Raw genomic sequence first — 20,025 nt, forward strand, 5'->3', positions numbered from 1 at the left:
TAGTTCGCTTCGAGAACAAGGCGAACGCGTCCACGGCACAGACTGGATGCGACATTTGAACTTTCCATCGCCGGCGTGGCGGTGGACGCAGACTGTTTTACGTTCCAATGCTGAAGAAGCAGGGGATATGTAAGGATATGTCATCTCTGGAAAAATGTCACTTTTTATGCCAGTAAGAGAGCTTGTCCTATTCCTTACATAAAAAACTATGCGTCTGAATATTTTATTTAACGTTTAATTATTTTTTTAAATGGTATGGGATTGACTTTTTTAAGGATTTTACGTAAATTGGAGCCATTTTTTGAATTTGCATGTATCCTATACCAAAAATCATACCTTAAAAATCTTCATATTCTAAGTATTACAGATACGCATGTTTAGATGTGTATACAGTGCATTTTATACACCGCTATAATTTTCAAATTTTACTGTAATTATTTTCATGAGAGCATCTGTTTAAAGGAAAAGTATAATTAATTTAATAAATTTATATAGCTTAGGTTTTAAACAAGTAAAACATGAAAAATCCAAACTAAACCAAAGTATCACATTTTTAATGGCTCCGCTAACGTCTCTATCTACGTGAAAATATCTATCTATTCTGATGCTTTCATCAATAGGAAGACAAAAACAAAAAGATAACGACTATGGACGCAGACACAGATAAACTTTCTCAAGCGTCATGATATTATCATCCGCTTGCGCGTAATACCGGCATCGGACCTACTGGGTTTAGTGCAAATTTTAAGCGTATTCCAGCCCACCGTATTATGAAAATACCACGAATATTTCTCAAAAAGATTCTCCAGTCGGCCACTAGGCGAGTTCTCACCAACCGTGGACAAAAATGGGTTAACAAAAGTCGCCACTCGCATCGCTAAGAGTCGAAGCAATCTGAATTTCACGGATAAATAAGCTATAACAAAGGCTGCTTACCGAAATTTATATTCAGGATTTAAAATTAACACTTTAAAAATTGTATTCAATTAAATGGAATTAAATTAAATTAGAAATTCAATTCCTCAATGGAATTTGTTTTTTAAATGGAGAACACTTGATGACACCTCGACCCTGTCGAAAATGTAAGAAAGATATAAAAAGGCATCCTATGACTTACTGCTTGATCGGGAAACCTAAATCTCAGTCCAAAAACTTTAAAGTGTGTTAATTTAATTTGGCTGTATTTTTAAAAGTATTTTCACATTATACGATTTAAAATGTAATTCTGCAATTGAAGAGAATGAATGGATCACTCTGTAATCATCGCCACATTGCGGACACTTTTGAAACTCGAATAAAAAGGGGCTCATAAAAAATCAAGCTCCTACGAGAGAGGCTGGGGCCTCATCTATGCATTTCCCTTGGGACACATGTAAACTCGTGGTGGAAGCCGGTGGTGAAAGTGGTTCTGCAGCGATGAGGACGAAGCAGACCGTGAACGTCCGCGCCAATCGGAAGCGGAAGGGGAGGAGGCCATTATCGGGGCGGATGAACGAACAATCCCCGCTTAACTCAGCGCCGCCGGTGAAAATGCGAACATTTTATTTTATTTTTTAGAATCCTTCGGAATTAGGTTCTATCTAATTCAAGAGTCGCCCAACGACAGTGTATGCGTTACTCAGCAGTCGGTAATGGGATCACCAACTAGTAATATAGATGATCCACCCGTTATCTTGAGCGATCATTTTACTGCTGGTCGTGATTTCAGTCGATGATTTCATTCCGTCCCAGCATTTTTATGGAGTAATAAAATTAAGATTATCCATTATTCCGACATTCCCTACGTACAAGGGAAAAGTGAACGTTCTGTATGGAATGAGTGAGTGGGTATAGCTGCAAACTTTATAGCTCTTTATAGTTTACCAGAAGGCCACCCGGCGTTGCTCGGAAGGATAGTACCCTGAGATGTGGGAAACTTGGAACTTGGATTTCATGATCATATTTGATTTTAATGTTTTCTTTTTGAGCGTGCCAAGAGGTGTGCCTTCCCGGCAGGATGTTGAATGATGTGACGTAACAAACGTTTATGAGAAAACGACGGTAAGGACGCGTCGGATGCAACCGAAAGAAGCACTACGGGGTTTGGGAGTATGAGATGCACTGATGTACTAACTTTGGTCGCAATCCATGCTGCCGTATGGAAACGCATGGCGGACAGACAAACAGACATCATCTTTTATGTATAAAGATATGATTCAGTGGTATTAACGTTTTTATCATCATCAATATATATCAATCCTAATATTGATTTAAGGCAGCTCTCCACTCAATTCTCCCATATGCCAATCTTTTGACATCTTAGAAATTTTTCTGCTTTGCATCCTTAAGCATTTGCTCTATGTATCTTATCCGCGGCTGAGCTTGGCCGTTATTCCCTTACACTTGTATTTCGACGACAATTTCCGTTATTCCCATGCGCCCACTCAGGCGATGACGTTTTCTCGTCTTCTACCCATGGTTTTCTTAAGACTTAAATTCTCTTCCGCTCTTCATTGAACTTCTGCACCACTGACATGGTATTTCCATTTGATCTTCAATATTCTTCTATACCACCACATTTCGAAAGTTTCCTAACTTGATTTCTCTGCTGCTGCCATTCTCCATACCTAAATACCATTAAGAAAAAATCCACAAAATGTAATTCCTAATACATTTCCTCCATAAAATAGAGAAGTATTAGGAAAAAAACGTGAATTTAAATCATTCAACCTATCACGAAATCACCTGGTAGTGCGAACATGCCAACCAATAATAAATTTCACAAAAAAATTTCAAATGATAATAAGCATCCTCATGGGCCAAAGTAAAGATCCGCAAGGAAACCATCGGTTAGATAATTTCCCTTTTTTTAATGAAGAAAATTCTTTAAGAAGGTGCGATGATTTGATAAAGATGACAACAAATGAGTAAAAATGGATAATTTTTTCTTGAATTCCCCAGTTCAACCCGTCGAATAAACACGAATATAACTTGTAACCATCGCAAATACATGAAACATACATTATAAATCCCAGAAAATAAAGAAGCCCTTGAGGTGAATTTAGCTGGTTTGTGCCCGCACCAGGGCAAACGAATTTTCCTCAACGGAACATGTATTTTAAATGGAGGTTACTTAATGAGACCTCTACGCCGTCGCAAATGTGAAGAAGATATAAAAAGGCATCTTATGACATACTGCTTGATTGGGAAAACTAAACCTCACTCCAAAAGTTAAAATTGACTTATAAAGTTGTGAATACCAGAAGAAGGAGTCAAAATGGAAGGTGTCGAAATATGAATTGGAGTCGAAGACGAATGAAAGGTAAGGAGAAAATATATATCACGGTCATTGAAGGCCATCTATTTTCGTGATGTCCTTGAATCATTCCTCAACAAGGTCACGGCCAAGCTCAACATCATTATGAGTAGGAGGAAGCTATAAAAAACTTACTTTCACAAACCATACTGAACATACGCACAAACTGAAAACAAAGGGGTTGGTTAGATTTTAACGAACAATATATTACTCTCTCCATCCCAAGTTTGATATATCTCTTTCATTACGATAGTGATGGTATCATTTTTGTGTCTACAGGGTTTTATATTCGTGTTACTTTCCTAAAGTTGAATAGTTATATATAAAAGTCGAATCTCTTATATAGAGAAGTTAGAATTGTTTAAATGACGTCGATGAGAATCATTGATTAATGCACATACAAACCACGGGAATGAAGAAAGAATTGTTCCAAAGTCTGCGCAGTAAACTTAAAAACTAAGTTTTATTAATTTGTCCCAAAAGCCATATCCCAAAAATATGATCAATTGAATGATCATTCACCAATTAATATGACGCTATGCCAAATTGCCACTCGGGAATACTCCTAATTACACCAAGTTTAAGATGGTGTCACAACAGGCGACGGTCACAAGCAAAAGATATCTGTTGTTTTTTTTTGCCAGAACATCTTTACGAATATTTTTTACGGGAAATAAAAGAAAGCGAAATTCCATCAATATATGATTTTTTCAAATTAGAGATTTGTTGACTCTTCCTATAATGGTATAAAATATCAAATATAAGAACCAATCACTGAGCAGATAATTTAAAAAAGTCTAAATCTTGGAAAAATAAACGCTCTCAACCGCTATAATCGTTAAAAAAAAACATGTAGCCATGAACATTTTCATTCGCGAAAATCAACGAGGGGGATCGGGTTGGTATGGTGGATAGAGTGTTGGCTTCCCACCCCGTGGGCTCGGGTTCAAATCCCGGCGGTGGCTGAGAACTTTCAGAGACTGCCCGATCCCTGCTTGAATATTGTGTGGAGGACATTTTAAGCGCAACACTCCGTCCGTCGGATGGGACGTTAAGTCGTGGTCTCCTCTCGTTAAGAGTAGGCTGATGCCGACGCCGCCCGGGTTTCTCTCCACCCTTCCTTATGCCTCGTTCACATTACGATTGTTCGAGCGGTCGTCCTGACGACAGTTGGCCGAAACAGCCGTGTGAATGCATGTCCTGACAATAGTTCTCGTAGTTCCGAACGTTGCCACTTTACTATGGTTAGGCACGGGGAGACCGGAAAAGGAAGCGACAAGAGAAAGACGAAAAGTTCGTGAAGCTCTCTCCGCTGAATTTTTTTCATGGATTTGTCCTAGGAAGGAAGAATATGGGCGGAATAAATATTAGTTGGTAAATACACGTTGAACACAGTAATATCTTGACCATGCATACTCCAACAGCTTTGCTAACAGTCAATTTCTCGTTCACTTTAGATGTCAGCACTAGAGGGCAGCACAGGTTTAAACCATCGTCGTGTGAATTCACGATAGTTCCAACGATTGCTGGAACAATCGTAACCTGAACGAGGCATACCTACCCTTCCCTCACGGTGCAAATGTCCTAAGCTGTCGGTCGCCTCCTCCAAATACCACACCAAATCAACGAGTCCCACTAATTATTCCTGAGGAAGGATGGGGAGAGGGGGGCGTGCAAGTTTGGACGTTGGTGAAGGAGGAAAGGATGAAGGTAATGCGAGGGCGAACAAACATGTGGAACCAACCACTGGGTCAAGGAGAATGGGACTAGATCCACGCTCGTCCCAAATGCCGTCTCTTCATTGCCATCAGCTATCGGGCATTGAGATGGAAACGGACACGTCGAGAGCGTCCGTCTAAATAAAAGGCATTCTCTCGCCAAGGAGAGCTGGTATTCCGGATTCAACCAGCTCATTTCAGAAAGCTTCTTCAAGGTGATTTTTCTCATTTCTTCAATCAGTGAAAAGCTCCCGGGGTTGTGGAAAAATCAAACCTGACAGAAATATTTTATTCAGCCTCGAAATTAATACTCACTCATGAGCCGGTTTCTCCACGACTTCATTTTTTCACATCCTCCTTTATATTTCAAGCGACGTGAAGGGTAACTGCGAAGCTTGCCAGCTAAAACACTCAAGGCTGCAGGTTAAACCACCGCATTAATACGGAAATCCTCGCATCGATTAAATCCCAAGGCTAATTCAAGCCCAGTCTCCGGATTATGAGGAGTTGAAAACGTTTTTTCCCCCCTACATCTTTTGACGATTTTTTTATCCCAGGATATAGCGGCATGAAAATTGCGGTGCACTGCCGCCGGACTCTTTCGCATTATCAACCCACGTGTCGTTGTCACGCTCTCCTTACCTCGCGAGAAATTTTCGAAAGACAAAAATCCTGGTACCCAAAAGGTATATTCACGACTTCAACCGCATTACGGAATTCATTTTTGAAAAAAATGTCCCCTTTCTACCCCTATTTTCCGCATTGCAGTGTCAAAGGTAATGAACCACTTTGGGGTGTATAATGAATAATTAAGCTCCACGACGAATTTCATGAGTCGAGGACCGCAGTAAAAAAGAGGAAGTTGTAGGAAAACCGCTCCACCTGTACGCTATATAGGCATTCTCCGCGCCAAAATTAAATTCCTTCCCGATGAGCTAATTAAAAGGAAAATAACGAAAAGAGCACGCCTGGCGGGCGACACGCCCAATAGTGGGTACACAGAACGTTTAAATACCTTTTCTACTTCCATTTTCACCGCCTTAAACCCAGCTGATCTCAAAAACTGCGACACAATGCATCAAACTTCGAGTGGAAACGGTACCTGACAAATTGCAGAGGAAATGGCCAGGTTCGATCAAAATAGCAGCAAGCACAAGAGTTTGAGTAAATGTAGTAAAGAACACTGATAACCTGCTAAACATAGTCGCCTCTATAACATGCACTGGGTATGAATTTAAGAGTTGAAGGGGATAATGTTTGGAACGCAGAGGTCATTGAAACCTCTACATATAATTGAAAGGGAATACGTTGGGAAATTTATCTTATATCGATGTTTCACAAAGATTGGTCCAATTTAATTACATTTAGTCCAAAATGGGCCGCGAATAATGATTTCATTTACATCAAAATGATTCTACGCTTCATATTCTTGCTACTATCATTTGACTGCGACTAAAAAAGATAGGATTAGCAGACTGGAGTTAATATCGTGACGGCAGGCATGGAGAAAAAAAATAACGCTGGTGAACTGAAGAAATAGGGTAATGCTGTCTTTCATTGACAATCACTCTCTCAGCGATTCAGCTGGAGGACTGTTTTGGATGGACGAGGATTGAGCACAACCCGAACCAAGCCGCATGAATTTCAAACATACAGGATAAAGCAGCCAGCTACTCGCTCAGATCCATCTCACGCAGCAAGGTTTACTTATCTTGGAGGAGTTAAATTACCTCGCCAGGATTTGAACCTAAAACCCAACCATCAGTAGCCAAACGCTCTCGACCATCGTACTATTCTCTTTTGTCATGAAGATTAGAAAATATATGACATGGAAAGACCTGCCACTTGTACACACCCTTAAAGTTGACTACAAGCAAACCCGAAATCACTGTATGTGGCATGTTGCTGATACGCTAACTACATTATATTAAACTGGGCTCAAATTAGATGCCGAAGTTAAAAAAAGGACTTTATCTAAATTTTATCCAACTAAAGGAAAGATAAATATTCTGGGCAAAAGGAAAAAAATGCATATTAATTTTTTGATGCGATTAAATTATATTTTTTCTTCCGCTTCACAATGAGAGAAGAACCCTGAATCACCGCAGAAGGTCCGCGGCTGAATAGCCGATTATCTGCTCCGGGCAACGGTCCTCTCGAAACAGAAAGCCGAAGCTAAAAGGATTAAGTTTCCACATTTTATCAAGCAAACATCCCCTTTGGGAACGAGGCGGCAGTTATGGAGGGGGGCAAGTGAATGGTTACGCGGCAAGGCAATTAAGACGCGAACTGCACGGGTCGACTTATTGAAGGGGCAGGCCAAAAGAATGGAAGCTAATTAACCGAGGAAAGAGATGGCAGGGAGGAAATTCTGGCTCGCTTTTGGAGAGGAGGAAAAGACGAGAGGTCCCAAGACGGATAGATAGGGGTTCAGACGGTGAAGATTGGGGATCTCAGTGGAAAAGCTAAGGGAAGTTTATTTACTTTTTTTAGGGGCAAAGGGTCGAGAGATCGACAGCGTTGGCTAAGCTGGGCGAGAGTGGCATATTTTATGTCCTCAAATATATATTTTTTGCTTGAAGTTTCTACTTTAATCCCATTCTTTTAACCGGAATAAATCGACCTTAAGGTTGAAGGCATTTACGATTGCGTGATCCGTAAACAAATTATTTTCACACATGTTATTTACAAATTGCTTGATATAATCCACTTCATCCGTCGACGTTAAAAAATAGGGTATAAATAATTTGGATAATGTATTCTAATATTTTTAAACTAATTCCTTTTGAAGCTCTTTCAGCCGACATTTTTCATGTAATTAAAGTAATTTATCTTAAATTAAAGCATTAATTTGCTAATAGCTCAAAATCTAGCTGGCCAAAGTACTTGCATCTTATTTAATTATTTATCCTAATTTATGATCTACGTTACATTAGGATTTTGTCGACATTACATATATAATCCAGCAGTATTCAACCTCTTTCCTATTATTATACAAGTATCACATTGTACAAAATTCGTATTTTCAAATTAAGTGTCCAGAAAATTGAGCATTAAAGTTATTTTTTGTGGTTTTCAGCCGATGAAGTGAAATGAAAATGAATATTTAAAAATTTAAATCTATTCGACTTATTCTTAGTTTCTCGGACCAATCTCCTCAATAGAAAAAAAATACCGGTTAAGAGCTGTAGTTTCAACGCGTGGAATTTACTTTATAAACATTTTAAAAAGGAAGATATTTGGGCAACTTGACCTGAATGCGAACCAAGATCTTACGATTTCCGGTCAGACACGCTATCAATTACACGACCAATTCATAATTCTTCGAGCCATAACCTGCGCGGTTGCCTGCGCACAGAGATACAGGGTCTTGAAAGCTACCTCATTCCGCGTGTTCGTTTCGAGTTTTATTTCAAGTATATTTATGTTTAAAAAATAATCTGCCATTGACCCCTCTGAATTTCTCAGGCCAGCTTTAGGTCAGCCAGCAATATAGTATGGATCTGGGATCTTTTTCGAGGTAATACTCTTTAATCAGGAACGAAAATAAATGCAATATTACTTAGCTGGAGCTCGTAAGGATTTATACCAGTTTTCCGAAAACCACCTATGCAAACGAAATGTTTTTTTGATGCCACAAATGCCATCTGATTGCAGTCATAATCGCTCCCGTTTCCCGAGTCCAGATGACGGTGGTTAAAACTTAAAGCCGACCAGCAAATTATGGTTGTACTTGGATACATTGTTTCGAAGAGCCCCCTTTGAATCTCATATCTGTATTGAAGGCAAGAATTATAAATATGGATCCGAGGGAGGTTTGACAATGATCAATGCATTGTGATTTCATAAGAATTCAGGAAAATGAAAATTGAATTTAATACAGCCGACACGGGAAATACCTGAAAACACCAACAGCTTCATAATCTTATCTTAAGAGGACGCTTCACTCTTTCTCGACCGGTCTATTTTCACGACGAACTAAATGTTCAAATCTTACGCTATCATATTAAAATTTTCAGCGCCCACATAATATACTCTTGCCAACAATTGTCAGCGATTAAAATTCAATAATTTTTCCTCACTATTTTCTATTATGAATTTTTAAAAATATTTTAGATACAGAAAATATTAACGAGGACCAACATTATACAGTAAGAGGATTTTAATATGATACTATAATTTACTAACGATACTATAATTAATAACGAGAACTCAAATTAGAAAAAAAACTATAAAAAAGACAACAAGATGTGACTTTTCAAGAGAAGGTAATGCGTATTTATGAGCCAATTGGGAAACATATAATTAAATGTTAATTTCACATTATTAATTACTGCCGTTGAATATATCTACAGCGCAAAAAAATCAATACAAATAATATCATATATTCTTCGTTGTTATCACAGCATGATGCTATAATAACTGATATTACTACGCATGATATTTTTACATAAATTAAACGCGAGAACAAAGGTGATCAAGATAGGAGACTACGAGAGGTATTTTTTAATAACCACCAATTTCTCGGAATAACACTCCTCACCATTTCCAACACATGTTATGTGCTATTCATAAATATAAGGATTGAAATAATAAACATGGACGTTTTCCGCAAATTTTTCAGCAGTATGCCCAACCAACTACTTTCCCTCGTATCTCGTAACGCACGCTCCCAAATAATAAAATCTCACGCCGAGACTCAACGCAACGAGGTACGAATTTTTTATCCCTCATATACAAGTCCGGAGCAGGTACTTTCGGGGTGGAAATGACGCCGAAGGCTTATTGTAAAGCTTTACCGCACAGCCAATGAGGCTGCTGGTTTTATTCCCCTCCAGCCTCCCCGCCGTAGCTTCACCCTCCCCGGCGAATTTCTTTAAAATCTCCTTAAAGGGGATGCTCTCGGGGCGGCATAGCTGGTGGGAATGAGCGAGGTGAAATGAGGATTCGGAGGGAAATCGTATGTTTCCCACGGGAGCTGAAAACGGAAATTAAGGTGTTCATCCTAATTAATTAGGTTCGCCATTCGATGGGTCATGATTAATTCATCTCTTCATTCAGAGCCGGCCAGTGTGATGATCACTGAGTGAGTGAGGGAGTGATTACAAAGGCAGCGAAACCGTGATATCCTGCACAAAGAATTGAGGGAAACCTTTGTCAGTTGCTTGCTCGACTTACCATTGAGGCCTAATGCAGATGAGGCATCTCGCCCCTTTAAAGGTAGACGAGACACTTGAGCTGCATGACGTCACAATGGGGGAAAGAGAAGCGGAAAGAGTAATCATATGGATTGGATTTTAATATTACTTAAAGCTTTCTACATCCGAGTACGCTGATACCAAGAAGTAACGAGAATAATCTACAAATGAAGCTCAAGGTTTAACACAGAAACTTTTGTTAATTTTTTCAATGCTGGTGACCCAAAACAAGCCATAATAAATTAATTTTCAAAACACGCAATTCTGTATGGGATATATCTCTCGGGGAAAAAATCTCAAAATGGTTTGAAAAAGAACTACATAAGTTCCAGCTGAAAAACGTTTACAGTCTAGCACTTCATATCAATGAACGTAGCTGTTCAGGTTTTCTTTACGTACGGATAGGAATTTGATAGAATTATCTAACCCTCCTAAACAGCATTGATTGCGCGCTTTTTGGATGTGAAACCAGGGCTCTCACAATCACCAAACCAACTTGAACCTAAACTATTTAGTACCGAGTAAAATATTGGACATTCTGAACCCACGAAAACGGAACGGAATAAAGCTTTAAAAATTAGGTGAGAAACTTCATTGTAACAAGAGAAAATGGTTGGATAGTAGTAGTAGTAGTAGGTAGTTATTTTTAAACGATCCATGCATAGACCGATTACCTTATTTTTTGACGAGCTGGATTGTTCTCCATCACATACAAAAAAGTAATACCTATTACGTAATGAACATTCTTTTAAACTTCTATTCGTTAAAGTGCTACACATCACAATGATTAATGACCCAAGTTTAGCCACTCAGTGCATTTGGTTTAGTAACGTATGAGAAAAATACTAAAAAATGTAAAGATGATTAAACTTGATTACAATAATCCATCTTTTAGATTAAATAATTAACGACTGAAATAATCTTGTTTCTTATTGAAAAAATAAGAATTATTTTTTAATAATCGCGGTCCCTTTTCAAGCACTTTCCCAATAGTGCAGTCAATAATTACAGAGCACTGGGCTGTTTTCAAGGACTGATGTTTGCCATTGGATCTATCGACCCCAAGGCTATTATGCCTTCGAACGATCAGAGTTAATGAGGATAAAGGTCGTAGAAACTTTCCATTAGAGATGCTTTAAGGTGATGACAAATGTTTATGCCAAGCAAGCCTTATAGCAATGAATCAATTATAAAAATAATTGATCATTATTAAAAAGTACGCAATTACATTAAATTAAAAACACGAAATGTATGCAATTAACGGTAAGGTAGAATAATTTCAATTTAAAACTTTTTCTGCCCTTGATCTCTCCCACGAGGGGGCATTTGGAATTGAAATTGCCGGAAATGCGAACCCAAGGCTTTTACGGCGATGGAGGCATCAATTTAGTTCATTTGAAAATAGATCGAAGTCCTTCATTCCTTTTTTTTTTTACATATACGAGGAATAATGAGACGAAATGTGTGAAGGTTTCAACTTTAATAATAAACAAGCTTTACTGGTGTTGAGGGAAAGAATCACTCGTCCATGAACCAAGGCCCATCCATTAATCATCACTAATAAAGAGATGATGACTTGTCTGAAATACTGATTGGAATTAGCGACAAATAATATATTTCAATATATTTCAGCGAGATTTATACATTCAAGCCACATGGCAGTGATCGAAATGCAACAACATATGGATGAAATTGAATTGTATAATACGTCCAGTATTAAATTGATTTAAAATTCATACGTCGATATCCATTTTCCGTCAAATTCAGTCGCAATGCGAATAGCGTGCCCGTAGTGGGGTACGATTACATGATGAAAATCATTACGTCCGATTGGAAAGCAAAGCTTCAGCTTCTTGAAGTTTATTTCCGTTTAAAGCATGAACCAGACGCGAATGAGGCTCTAGCCACGTGGTCCCTTCTATCCTAATCAATGCCAAACGTGGCAAATGGCTATTTTTGCATCCATTACACGTCCAGCTTCAACGGGGAAGTTGTTTTGATAGATGGAGTGGAGTTCACCCCATGTTAAGCCAATGGCGTTCATAATTCACACATGCATGGTAGGGGATTCAAAATCTCTCCTTGGGTTACCAGAAATTTCCAGCTAAGTTCCGAAATCAGATAATTGCTCCGACAGGATTTTTAATCCCCGGAAAACGTATGGTCCCCCACTACCAGCGAACTTTTAGTTTGATAAGGGAATCGATATTTTCATTCATTCATCCTCAGCGTCACAAGATAGTATTCCGTTCGAACGTAGGATATACATATATGCCTAGCATACCGTTCTGCATATGCCTCAATACTTTTTCAAACCCAAAGGTTAAATGAATATGAGAGATTGATGAGGGTCAAAAGTATGTCTGTCTACATCAGTCAATATAATATAGATAAACCAGGATCATCATCGGTTTACCTTTCAATTTTTATAGCACGGAAGGACTTTTCCACTTATAAGTATAGGGGTCTTAGAAAATAAGTCTATGTATCGAATTTCAAATAAGTGCTTCGATACCAAAAAATCTAATATATCTTAAATTTAATCTAGTTATGAGTCGAGTACAATTTTATTAAGATATAAAGTATTTTGCCGAATGTGTGCTCAATGCCGGTAATCTGAAACTCCGTGAATCATCGCAGGGAATTTTCCGATTGTTTTCCTAAACTCAAATACACATATTTACAACTAAAATATATTTCACATGCTATTTCACATCGCAATTTGGGAGAGATTTTCGGTACCTACGATAAAATTTAAAGATTGTTCGCGTGTATGTCCGAGAGGCATTGAAATAAAATATTTATTTTCTGCACCATTGATTACTTAGCATGTCGTTTTACAGCATCAGTCTTCTGAAAAGAAGTCCAACGAATCTCTGCTTCTAATAAAGGTGATAAACAATAGAACTCAGCTATGAAGGCTCCATCGAAGGAATCTCTCGGAAAACCAAAATTTCTCGCCAAATCAAAGAAAACCGTGTGAAACTCATTCTAGTAGCAAAGAATTTTCGTCCATTCCTCCCGCTTGGGCAAGCACTTCTATCTGCACCTCTCCATTTCACTAATAAGCCTCCAACCAACACGAACCATCCCATCCGATTCTCGTATGAGGAGAGAGAAGCCTTTTGTCGCTTGCTTTGCTACTCACGGCCGAGATGATGGCGCAGTGAAATGTGCTCGCAATGATGGAAAGTACTGGAGGAAGCGGAGCGAGGAGAAGAAGAGTGCATAAGCGATCAATAGGATATGAGTCAACGGCGTCTGCTTCCTCTCTCACTCTCGCCGCCGCTGGTTGCATAACGCCCGCAAGACGAGCACTCCTTATCTCGCGAAGAAGATACGGAGCGGCGTTTGCACTCCAGGGCGGAGTGCACGCGATACGGATGTGGGGAAAAGGGAGGGAGGGAGGGATGAAGAGACATCTGCCATTAACCTGAAGTTTGTGAATAATTGCACTGAGTGATCCAGTCATGCTGGATACTGAGAAGATCCGATTATAATCTCAAATTTTCCACTCGATTCCTGTGCGGCCTTGAGTTTAAATGCATCCTTCGCTCCTGGATGGGCCAGAATTGTAACATAAGTCTGGTAGGTGTTCATTTGGGATCATTCCCCAGGATGGTGTAGGAGGAGGTGCAATAAAAATTGATCGTAATAAATATGGATCAGTCTTTGAATTCAACTGTACGTAGGAAAACAATCGTTTCCTTATCCAGCCCTCAACAAATGAACAATCAGCATTACTGATGGATGAGGAAAAAAATCAGCTAAAATGAACTAAATTAACCTGCCTGAATGTGCAGCATTGACCTCAAAATTCAATCGCCACAAGAATTTAAGAGCACCTAGTTTTGGCGATCTGTTGACCTGTCCCTGCACATCAGGGCCAGTTCTAGACATTTTTCTAACGTAAGAGAACAACATTCCGCCCCCTCAAAAATAAACTGAGAGGTAGTAGGATTAGTAGTGAACATTGGACTGAGCGCTTAGGCGCCCCCTTTTGCTTGGCGCCTTTCGCGGCCGCGCACTCAGCTTACCGCTTAACCCGGCGCTACTGAACACTCCGAATTCTATGAAATCGTTCCAGGCTTGACTTTGTGGAAATGCGGTACATACATGATGAAAACTACAAATAGTAATTTCCACATATTAATTTAAAACTACACTACCAACCACGGTTTCGACATTCTACCCTGAAAATGATATAGAATGCAGAAACCACGGTCGGTAGTGGAGTTTTATATTAAGGTGTGGAAATTACCATTTGCAGATTTTATTATGAGTACTCCGAATTCTGTTCTATCCTGCTTTCTATGACTGTCAAGAAAGTGCTAGTGTTCGGTAGTCGTTTTTTTAGTTAGTTCCTTGAAACCTTGCATGTTTAAACAATTTCATATTGAAAATTACTGAGAATAGAGAGAGGACTGTTAGTAGCATCAACTACTTGCATCTCTAATATGGAATCATTACCAGGTAAAAAAAAATCATGCAAAATTTTAATGTTTTTAGAACGTATTGCTAAAGAACGTAATAGATGTTCTTTCTATGATGTGAACTTTTCAGAGTTATAGCGTGGTGTTTAAACCTCTCAGGCGTTTGGAAATAAAACCCATTGAATGAGCATAGTGCGTCCTCTCTTAACGTTGGGGTGAACAACCTAATACTTAAGGCCTCACAATAGTACAATAGTACGGCTTCGTGAGACACACATACAATATTTTCCTACAAAATAGATTTGAATAAGTAATAGACGCACATACTCTATTAATCTAATATCGGTATGCGTAATTTCACTATTCTATGCGCATAAATAATATGTTGCTATCGCTTGTGCACACATGCGCTCTGCTAGCCACAGTTTGGCGAGCCCTGTTTAAAATAAATTATTTCATTTTCAAAATAATATTTAAATAAAAAGATATTCGTGAAAACGTCGATGAATATTTATTAGTTAATGTAAAAGTGAGATCTCAAAGAAATGAATAAACAACATATATGTTATCAAAAAATAAGAGTTCTGGCAAGTTCTTTCTCCTTCCCCTCCTGGCACCGAGACTATTGCCGAGATGATTTCTAATTAAATTAACAACCTATTTTTGTGCGATATTTATTCATGGGCGCCAAGTAATTACTTTTGAGCGATGTCAGCTTCCTCTGAAATCTAAGTTGTTTGGAGATGAATTCTTCTCAGGCTTCCCACCGGGTCTGGTCTTTTGCTGCCAATGTTTCAATGGCCAATACCACATCGTCTTCAACGCATTGAGGTTGTAAATTCCTACAAATTGTTTGAAATTCCATCACATTTTCTCGGCTTTAAAAATTTATTCAATCAACATAAATTCTGACTGTTTGCCATAAAAATTTGGACGTTTCTCAATATGTATCTGGACCACTTTTGATGGGCCACCCACGCAGTATTTCAACCCGTAAGGTTTTTTTAAAATTTAATATTATCAGAAAAACTGAAACAAGGTAAGGAAGGAAATACGAAATGCCAGTGAAATTAGTTTCTTGCACTCATGAATTACTTTTAGGCATTTTAGAATATGATATCATGTTCTTTAGCAACGATTTCACTTTTCTCTATACATTTTTAAAAAGTACACATGCGTAGTTCTAAAGGATATAAAAAATCGGAATCAGATTTTTATAAACGAAGTTATTCTATCGTCTCTGATGTTCTTAAACTCAAAATCCGTAATGAGAATGACTGTAGCTTAATAAAGCTAGCGCCATAAACTAGGGTGATCTGAAAAACTCACTGCTTCGTTAAAAGGTTGCGAAACGGCGATGAGGAGGAAGCTAACACGTTCGCATGGAGTAGCAACCCCCTATGATTATGTACTGGTCCAAAGAGGTTTTTCTTTTCAGTTCTCTTTGACACGTGCGATAATATTGCTTATACCAGGAAGGAAGAACCTTATTATGATAATCCCATAGTCATCAAACGAAGCTGTCAGCATTTATAAATTCATAATTCATCACAAAGATGGCAAGGAGTAAAAAAGGAGTCTTTGTAAACACAAAGGTGCTATCAAATGATGAAACCAACAACACGATGAAAAAAGGATAAGTAATTATGTCATTATTTACGAGGAAATAGGTGACCTATTGGCATTCACCCAAGGCCTAAAAAAATTAAATGCTGCTCAAAATGACTTTGAATGAATCTCACACACCTTCCACGGAGAACTTGATGGTAAAAAAAGGTGGAAACGTAAAAATAACAAATGAATGGATAAAAAAGACCACAAAATTACAACCTGCTACCTAAAAACACTGTTCAGGTATATCTATCGATGCTCTTGTGATGGTGTGACCTTTAGTCTTCCTGTCTGCTGAACAGTCAAATATTTTGATGAAGTAGACTACCACGCATGCATTCCGGTGCCAGCATTATTATGCCTGATACATTTCGAGTATTTAAATAGCATGAAAGTCAGCGATTTCAATAGCCACTATCAAGGCAACTTTCGCAGACTCACTTATGACTCCAATAGCCAATCGGCAATCCTAGCATTACCTTGAGAACGCTTTGAATATTTGCAGATTATTATTCACCAAATCGTTAATGCTAACCCTTCGTGAGGTTAAACGAGGCAAATTCTCTTTCATATTTTAAGGTTAATAAAGATTATAAATAGTCTCCTAAAAATACGATACCGATTGAATTAAATCTTTATCAATATGACCGTGAAAAATACCACTCATTGTTAGCATCTTCATAGAATTCACTGAAGATAACGATAATCACAATATTTATCTCCAACTTCAAACCATTATCTTCTTCGTATATATTTAAGACCACTGTTTTGGGGATACAAAATATAAAATAAAAACTTCTGAACATGCAATAATATCTTAAAACAACAATGTTAATGAAATTCGATTTCAATGGTCTTTGAACTGAAAGCGGTGTATGGTTTCATAATATTCTGCGATTGCACGTGCGTGGGAACAATTATTTTTTACCTTAGTTCAAAAATGCTTCCATTAATCTGAACGGTTAAAAATTATTCATGCCCTTGATTCTCAACGGCAATCACGACTCATATGGACAATGAACATGCAAGCAATGTAGAATACACTATTTCGATGCCCAATCTCAATAATATTTTAGCAATTTATATTTTCACATTCAATCGTCAATTTTGATAAATATTTCAGAATTAGAGGTATAAGTTCAAAAAAATAACGTGCACAGTAATATTAGTGAAATACTGACAGCCTATACACAATTTCAAAGAATTCTTAGGTAGATCATAGATGGTCACTTCAAAGTACAGATGAGGACCACAGTGCCATTCGTAAACATACCTAAACTTAATGATGGAATCTTCTCGGGCTCTCAGCCAGGTTAATTCTATCGTATAAGCTGACGTTTCGAGAGACGACTTGTCTCTCTTCTTCAAGGCCGTGCTACTCTTTGAAAGCCCAATTTCACACTGAACCGATACGACCGTTTACCGAGGACAACAATACGGCTCAGGTGTCGCCCAATTGGCTGTGGGTCTTTCTAAAAATTTTCATGTTCTTTCCTTATCCTTTAAAATCGTTTATACCTAAACTTAGTTTTTAATTTATCTCCATAGCTCCCATATGCTAGAGATTCCATAATTAAGTTTGAGGTGGTCAAAAATTGACAAATTTTCGCAACTAATGCATACATAGGGCTCCCATAAAGTTACTTCTTGTCAATTCTAAAAATAAATCTGTCGGTCAAAATTACATCAGTTGCTGGTCCTTCACAGAGGGAGTGAACACAGATAATGGACTATTTGATGTGGAATCTTGGAAGGAAGTTACTGCCAGGTTTTCGTATCAAGTCTGCCAAATTTACCTTCCCCAAAAGATAGCTTAAGTTTTTAGCTCCCACCTCATTGGTGAATTTAGGGAAATTTAAAAAATGATTTCGTTGAAGCAACCAAGGGCGTAGGGGGTCGGCTGCATAACCTTGGAAAGTGAGCCCATCCAAATGACACCACAAAATGTGAAAGTTAAGTTTTTACGCAACCTATGGGGAGGCAGACCGGAGAAGTCTTCTGGTGTTTTTTTCACGTAAAAAGTGATCCCATTTTTCTCGCGAGCCGCCTATCAAACAGGAAGTACGAGCTTCCCAAGAGGGCCTGTTAAGGTGTTTTAACCCAGTTGGGTGAACACATGGTTTGTTCCAGCGACGAGGCGAGGATCTATCCACGTTTCTCAGCTAGTGGACCTTTTGAGGAAAATTTATTTGCGGTAGCAAAGCCTAGAATCAACGTAAAATTAAAGTATGCGATATAATGCCTAATATATCTTATTCGATCTAATGGTTGTATAAGGATATGGTGCACCTACACGGTTGGCTAAGTATAACAGATTTTTTGTTAACTTCTACTTTCTTCCTGACGAGTCTCTAGTTTCAATAGTTTATATTTAAGTCTTTGTATTGAAATAATTTTCACTTATATCAATATATGTTATAATTAGTATCAATAAAAAATAAAGTTTGCCGGGACTAATTTACTTTTGTGAGCGATTAAAATCGTGCATAATCAAATTTAAGAAGAGGTAATTTAATTAATGATATTAGTTCAATTGCTTATGAAATCCGTAACTTGGTTCTCTCGCTCAAAATGATAAGTAATATCTAAATACTCAAAATTACGACATAAAAATGTATTTTAAATTTAAGCGTGAGAAAAAGATAACAGCAAAATTAAAACTTATCGAATAAGAGTCGTCTTTTTTAACAACTCATCACAGAGTAGCGAAAAAAAATATACTGTGCCAGTTTCCTGGCGTAAAATTATGAAACTGCCGATTTGCTTGCACTGAAAGATATGAAGCAATGTCCGTCCGGAAAATTGAACTTAAAGTTTAATAATGATGCGTCAACTCGAAAGGAATCAAATCGTTACTAATAGAATTGACACGTCAGGAACTTATTCTGCAATACAAGAATTCCAAAATCATGAACCTAGTAGCTGAAAGGTTTCCCATCGGGACAAAAAAATAAGCAGATTTATTCCCTTCAAGGCCGAAGAACGTGGTAGTAGCACGCAGAACAGTACGTAGCGGTAGGTACTTATCTCTTCCTATTCAAGTCGAGTTCTAGAAAGACCTTCACGAAGACCAATTTAACTTGCATTTCCTCATGTGCATTATATAAATACTTTTAAGTCAAGCATGGTTATATATTTCCCTCATATGCCTTAAATTGCTTCCGAAACATAATAGAAACCCATTTAAGGAAATGAAATGAAGGCAGAAACTGCGATACCCCTTGGATTTCTAAGCTGATATGCGTTCGTGGTTCTGAAAAAGTTGCGAGAGAGATGAAAATTAGTTTGTCCGTGGTTTAAAATATTACGTTCTGTCATTGAGAGAAGCAAAGACCGTGATTAAGAGGCTACAGTTGTACAAGGCTGCAGCTGTTTGAAGCGCAAGGTCATAGTAGTTGAGTTCGTTTGAAGCGGCTGCAAGTTGAAAGGACTTTACAAACATGTGAATTCACGACGTTTATCGGGACGAGTTCTCTCTCGCTATTGGTCGCAAATTCACCAGAAGCCGTAAGAATACGTACACATTCGAGAGCTTTACACGTGGTCTGACTTCTAGATTATTTTGAAAATTATTTTTTGGCTATTCAGCATTACTATGCACATATATTCGAAGTACCAAAATTTCCATCATTATTATAAAAAACGATACCGAATAAATAGCACTATTCGACTAGATGAAATCTGATAAAACTTTTTCGCTTAACACCACGCAAATACAAAACAGATAAGATGTTTCTTTACATCGCGTAGACCAAACTAAACCACGTAGA

At 38.1% G+C, this 20,025-nt stretch overlaps 1 protein-coding gene across 2 annotated transcripts in view; it reads right to left on the minus strand.

Annotated features, from left to right (window-relative positions):
- Positions 1-20,025, minus strand: part of LOC124153524 (short-chain dehydrogenase/reductase family 16C member 6-like) — a 139,300-nt gene that overhangs the window by 51,737 nt on the left and 67,538 nt on the right. The gene's annotated exons all lie outside the window — the stretch shown is intronic.

Source organism: Ischnura elegans, chromosome 2, assembly GCF_921293095.1.
Source record: "Ischnura elegans chromosome 2, ioIscEleg1.1, whole genome shotgun sequence".
In the NCBI taxonomy this organism is placed as follows: Eukaryota; Metazoa; Arthropoda; class Insecta; order Odonata; family Coenagrionidae; genus Ischnura; species Ischnura elegans.